The sequence below is a fragment of the Triticum dicoccoides genome, chromosome 1B (assembly GCF_002162155.2).
Source record: "Triticum dicoccoides isolate Atlit2015 ecotype Zavitan chromosome 1B, WEW_v2.0, whole genome shotgun sequence".
In the NCBI taxonomy this organism is placed as follows: Eukaryota; Viridiplantae; Streptophyta; class Magnoliopsida; order Poales; family Poaceae; genus Triticum; species Triticum dicoccoides.
The window spans coordinates 324,155,198-324,162,399 of NC_041381.1; positions in this window are offsets into that span (position 1 = coordinate 324,155,198).

The window sequence follows — 7,202 nt, forward strand, 5'->3', positions numbered from 1 at the left end:
GGTGCAATGCACAAGCAACATGATGCAAAACATGTCATGATATGCGAGATGTGATATGCGATGCATATGCGTGCTTCGGAAGGAAGGATGATGAACAAGGCATCAACTTGGCAAACCAAGTATGCCGCTGGAAAGATGAGATGATTTCGGTCGAAATCGATATAACGATCACCGGTAACGGATGCACGGTTTGCAAATGACAAGCAAAACAAGAATGACACAACGCTGCGATTTACAGCACGATGCTACTTTGCATGCAACAAGAAACTATGCTATAGCACCCCAACATAAAAACAAAGCATATGGCAATGATCTACAGGAGATGCTTTACAAAAGAGGAACACTGAGCTACGGCTCATTCACATCATAACAGGTTCAAACAAGCATGAAGAAAGTGCAATATTTTAATAGGCTGGACAAGGCATAAACAGCAGCACAAAGCAATGTTCAGAGCAGGTTATCAACATGCTACAGAAACTTATAATAGCAAACTAAGGCATGGCATGAATATACTCAAAGCATAGATCAAAAGTCCCTTACTGACCATAAGCCAAAAAGGATCAGAAAATATGATGGCACCCACGTAAACATAGCAAGTTTCGTTAATAGATTTCAGCAAACAAGCATGGCATTGGAATAAAAATGAAGGCACCTTCGCGAGCTCGATGCACTCACTACAGAGCTCCTCATGATAAACTAAGCACACATCCATCAAGAAGACATGACATAGAAGCTACACATGGCAAGGAACAACATCATAGCATATCCGGATCGACTACAACAACCCCGGCAAAATTGAATAACTTGTAAACAATCTGCCAGGAAACAATTTGAAGCAAAAGTAGAGCACAAAAAGGACATGCTAGACTACTCCAAAATTGCAACCAGGACCAAGGATGGATATACCAAAACCATGTTTTCAAAACACCCTTACTGAAGTATCTCAAATTATGCATGGATTTATCTGTAGAAACATGTTTACATGGCAACAATTTTACAGCAGAACAGGAACTAAAAACAGCGTTAACGCGAAGCCTAGTTTGCATGCTTGTGCTAGTCACCACATTGATCACAAAAATACATGGTAAGCACCTCTGTAAAGAATACATAGCCTAGTTCAAAACACATTTAGGCATCACCCTCATAGGATGCACACATCAATCATGGCAAAAATGACAAAAGAGCTCGTTCTGATAAGAATCTGCAACTAACGAAATGAAGCCCTCTTCTAACAGCATTTCGGGCATCAAGATGACCTCAAACGTAAATGATGCAATGGAATGAAATGATGTACTCTTCGAGATGAACAATTTGACATATCATACGCATGAAACGGAGCTACGGGTGCGAAGATGTGATGCGATGAAGATGCAATGATTTTAACATAGGAAAAGACTTGGACGAAAATCGAGGCCCAGGGAAAGTCAACCTGTCGATCCGATCCGGATCTGGCGCGATTCCTGTGGCGGCAGCGCGGCTCGCCGGAGGCGGGCAGAGAAGGAGGCGACGGCGGCCGGGGCGATGGAGGTGGCCGGAGGCGAGGAGAGGCCGGAGGAGGCGCTCGGCGGCGACCCTCGCCGGAGTCGGGGACGACGGCGCGGCTGGGAGGAGCGGGCGGCCGAGGCGGTTCCGGCCACCAGCGGCGGGGCGGACGCGACGGCGGCGTTGGTCGGCGGCGGGAGGCGCGGGCGACGGGCGAGCCCGGGCGCGCGGGACGGCGGCGGGCGGCGGCGCGGGCGGACGGCGCGACGGAGGTGGGCTCGGGGGCCCGATCCGGGCCTCGCCGGGCCGGCAGCGCGGGGCAGCAGTGCAGGCGAATGGGGGCGCGACACATGGCGGCGGCGGGGTGAGCCGGACGTGTCCGGCTGCGGCCGGACGTGTCCGGTGGCGGCGGAGGGGAAAACTGCTATGGTTTCATCCGGAATTCGGGGGAGGGGTCTATAAATAGAGGTAGAGGGAGCTAGGAGTGTCCAAATGGGGTGTAGTTTTCGCCCACACGATCGTGATCGAACGACCGAGAGCATGGAGGGGAGTTAGATGGGTTTTGGGCCAGTTTTGGAGGGGTGTTGGGCTGCAACTTAAAAAAGGTCTTTGCGGGAGTGCGGTTAACCGTTGGAGTACCAAACGAGCTCCAAATGACCCGAAACTTGACAGGTGGTCTACCGGTGCTATACCAGGGCCACTTGGCAAGGCTTGGTCCATTCCAAGAATGTTCAACACCCGCACAACAAAATAAGACAAGAGGGGTGCGCCAGTGCATGTGGGAGTGTCGGATTGCGAAACGGACAACGGGGAAAAAGCTCGGATGCATGCGACGAACATGTATGCAAATGAGATGCACGTGATGACATGATATGGTATGCATGACATGAATAAAATGCAAACACAAAAGACAAAACCCAACCATGGAGGGAATATCATATCACATAGCCGAAAATGGCAAGAGTTGGAGTTACAAAGATGGAAAGTTACATCCGGGGTGTTACACTCCCCCTCTCGATAGTGTGGTCCATCCGCCTACCTCTAAAAATTCGGATCTTCATGTGGCAATGGATTCACGGTCGGGTTCCGTCCGGGGTTGAGGTCCGCAAATGGAATGGCCCGGGCTCGGGCATCTGCCCCCTCTGCGGTGTCCCTGAAGACTCGAATCACATCTTCTTCTCCTGCGTGTCTGCTCAGTTCGTTTGGAGTTTCTTTCGTGAAGTGGTTGGTGGAGATTGGTGCCACACCAACTTCCCCGACTTATTTGCCAAATTCCAGAACTCCCCCTTGTCGTCTCGCCACATTACGTGGCTTGAGATTGGGGTCCTAGCCTGGACCCTCTGGACGATCCGCAATAAGCTTGTGATCTAGCGCACCCCTCTTCGACGAGCTACTAACGCAATCTTCAAATTCTCTGGTTTCTTGCAGCTTTGGCTGCCGCTTAGCCGCCCCCTGGACCGCGACGCCATCTCCGCCTTCATCACCGACCTCCGATCGATGGCCGTCCGCCTGTCGCCGCCACCCCCACCGCCTCCGCCAGAGCCTGATTAGGCGCCTTCCTCGCCCTTAGGCGGCTGCCTTGTTTTCTTGTTTCTTTTTTGTGGGCTTGTTGAGCTGTGCCCTCAGCAGAACCTATGTAATTTTGTGTGAGAGTTGGGTGGGTGCGTGTGGACTAGTCCGTGTATGTGCACTCTCTGGCGGTTTGCTTTATTTATAAAGCAGGGCAAAATCCTTTTTCAGTAATAATTGATGAGAGAAGTTAGTAGCAGTGGTACCACAACCCACCGTCCAGATAATGTGTCTATATGCCACTATGAGCTATATGGCCGCCTCCAAAAATTCAGTATGGGTCATACTACTATATGATCCCATTATCTTACCCGCCGGCCTACATGCAACAGACTCTCACTAGTCATTTTCTTTCATCTTATTCCGACCAAACTAGTCAAAGACAAGCCGACGGTTTGAACATGTGCGCATAAGAACCATTTTCAAACACACACACTTGGCTAGATTACCGTAATGGACTCCACCCCTTGGAATAGCTAGAGTTCAACGCTGCTACACACATGACACTACATGCATGACCTCTGCACGATTCTACACATCCAGTCATCAACTTATTGAATGAAGTGCAACACGACCATCAGATCATCAATCGTGCATGAATCGTCCATGGAGCATCGGTAGTGAAGTAGTTTCGGCTAGAATTTCCCCCGCGAACGCTTATACAGTGATGTAAAATGAAAGAGTCCATCTTTGTCTCAGTCGATCCAAACTTTCTTAAGTCTCGGCCCAGTTTTGAAAGGAAAATGTTTCACGTCTACACACCGGCCAAAGCGCTGGGCCTGTCGCTATCGCTCGCTTTCCTTCTTCACGAGGGGACAGGCTGGCGTGCATGCATCTGCTTTTCACCTTTTTATCCCTTTTCTTTGCTTCTTCTTTCTCCCGCCTCGTCAGATCCCATCCCGTCTCCCGCAGTACGAGCTCGCCAGCGTCGGTGGCACAATCCCCTGCTACTTTCACCAGCACCTCCTACCCCAATGTTGCAAGCATCTCCTCTTCCCAATGAAACCTAAAAGCTGCTTCTCCCCGGATGCTGCAACTATCGACCTAAAAGCTACAACCAACAATCACAAAAGCTTCTACCAGAAGAAGACGACCCAAATCTGTGGTTGGCCATTGTGCAAACACTAAAAGCTGTAGTGGATGGTCAAGAAAGTTACAATCGGCGTCCCAAAAAGTTTCAACCAACGATGAGAAAAGCTTCAACCGGTGATGAGAAATGCTTCAACCATAGACGACGGAAGTTACAAACGATGATGAAAAGCCACATTTACCGGTGACAAAAGCTACAATTGGCAATGAAGAAAGCTTCAAACGTTCATGTTCCATCTCTGACCCATGACAGCGGTGACAATGTTTTTGTTGCAATCGACGTTGTTTTTTGCTACGACCCGTGATGAATTTTTCTACAACTCTTTTTTCATGGTTGACATAGTGCTACAAGAACGGCGACGAGCATGAAGGGATGCTGGGGTGGGATTTTGCGAATTAAGACGACGAGGTCTAGAGTACATCAGCATGAAGCACGGTGCTATGTCGGCAACGATGAGAACTGCGGCGACCAAAACAGCAGTGTTGCAACCTTGGGGGCGGCGTGGCCATGGCGAGCAACATCCTTGGTGGTGGCGGGGCGGTCCACCGCCAGCGGCCGGCGCTGCTATTGGCGGAAGCTGCGCATCGAGCGGTTAGGTTTTTGCGACCGTAAGGGGGCGGAGGAAAGGGCTACCTGAGTGACTACGGGGCCAGGGCGGGGGAAAGGGAACTGCACGCATACGGCACAGAGTGCCAATCGAGCAGTTATGGGTGCGGGAATCGTGCGGCTACCAAGCGATCGGCTGGAATTCTGGCCAGTGCGACGACGCCTATCGGCGCCCTTTCTAAAAAGTACAATCAATTTGGAAAAAGTATCTTTTTTTGAAAAAAAAATGATTAGCCAATGTCACCTGCACTTTTAAAAAACAACTGTAAGTTACACTTTGTACAAGTTGTCACATTCAAAATTAACTTTAAGTACATTTGACAAAGTGAGCTGTGACACCCCAAAAATTTTAACCTTGTTTTATTAATTAAAGTTTTGCTAGGAATCTAAAACTTTTATTTTCTGTATTTCCTTCTGATTTCAGAACCTCTCTTTTCTTTATTATTATGGAGTTTTACCTCAAGTGAAAACTTTTCAATTTTTGTTGGACTTATTTGTTCTCTCAAGTAAAACAATTCTTTTATCAGTAGGATTATTTGCATAATATTTTCCCTGATGCCTTATTTCTGTAAAAATGATTTTTCTAAGCTTCAAGGCCTCTTTTACACTGCAACCCTTTGATAAATTCATTCAAAAATTCCACAAAAAATTGGAGATGTCATGTGATGTCTTTAAAACACTTTTATGCAAAAACATATTTCATTCCTTGGTTATCATGAGTTCTACACCTAGTTTTTAAATCTGGTCCAGAGGACAGTTTTGCACTACAACCTATTTATATAACTCTTTAAAAATTCTACCAAAATTTTGGGATGTCAACAGGAGTATGTTAATCAACTTTTTGCAAAAACCCAGTAAGGTTCTTTGGAAAATTTGAGTGAACCATCCTCATCTTCATTCTGGTCCAACTGGATGGATTGAACTATAGCTATATTTTAGCTTGCTCCTTTTGCTGTGATTCTTTTTCCTACTTGTAGCCCGCCCTGCTAGAATCTTAAGTCCAAGAGGATGGACTCATTGAAGCAATTCTAGTACATGCAATCATGCCCTGTTCTTTCTGTCCAGAACTAGAGTTTTGCAAAACTTGCACTAGCAAGTTTCTCCTTTTGGCAAACTAACCTCACCACCCTCTCTTGCAACTAAAGAGACCCCACTCTGGAAGATTTGACCACTCCAAGAAATGCCTAGGTGCATGTGGCATTCTGTCGAACACCCTGTGGGCATGACCAGTTTTGGACATGAGTTTTAGTTTGCACAATGATCTTGCTTCCCTGGCCAAACCACCATGTCCAGTAGACTCCTAGCCACTCGTAACCTAGGTCTACTGATTTCCAGCCTCACCCGAGACCTCTAGCACGCCCTGGCATTTCGTCGAGCACGTCCCATGCGTGCTCTGGGCGCGAGCAGAGCACGCGTTTTGTACGTGTCGCGCCCGAGCCGACACGTCGCGCACCTGGTTTTGCCCACACCACAGAGCCGCGCCATGCACTCCCCCTCTCACCGCATCATGCCAAGCAGCTCTGGTGCCTTGCAGCACCGCCGTCAGAGCCTTGGCGGCACGCCGGCGTCCGCAGCGCGCCTCTGCCAGGTCGGTGCCACCCAAGCCTCTCCCGCTCGCCACCTGCCCCTGGAACAGCTCAGCCTCATCCTCTCGAGTGTCCTCTAGCTCTCGTCGTCGCCACGACGCCCTGCTGCTACAGGGAGGTGGTTTGCCGACGAACTTATCCCCGGCCGCCGCAAACCGACCTCGTTGCGCTATGTAAGGAGGCCCCCGAGCACGTTCCATTGGCTAAGCAACCTCAGCATGCTCCCCTAGCTCTCCCGTGACAGCCAATCGACCCGGGGAGGTCTTCTTCCCCGTCTCCAGCAACTGCAGCCGCCGCCACTGCCCCGATCATTCCGGCACCACCAGAGCCTCCCCCTCTCCACTGTCTTCACCAAGAACTCCCTCTCCCCCTCATGAATCCATCCCCCTACTCAATTTTGATCGAGACCCACCGCGGGGGGAAAATCACTTTGCCCGACGACCACCGTCCGCCGCGAAGCTCACCGCCGGCAGCTCCGTCCACCCCAGAGACCATATCAACCACCGGAGTGACCGTCTTGATCCCCTGAGCATGCGGATGGCCTCCGTTTTCCGAACGGTGCCGTCATTCGCCGGCGAGCCTCGCCAGAGCTTCGCCTTTGTTTCGGTCGGAGGGGGCGACGCGCGCGTGGACTGGTCAAACCTGACCAGTGGGCTAGGCGGGCCCACTGTTAGTGACCATGCACGGTCCACGCTGGATAAGTGGAAACGTATTTTTAGAATACGCTTTCGACATGGTCAGTCCGAATCGTTTTCTTTTATTCTGTTTTATTTTTCTAAAAACAGATTTTGACCACAGCTTTGACTACCGATAACACTTTAATGACAACTCCAAATGAACTGATTCTTTTTCCTACCTCTCTCAAATTT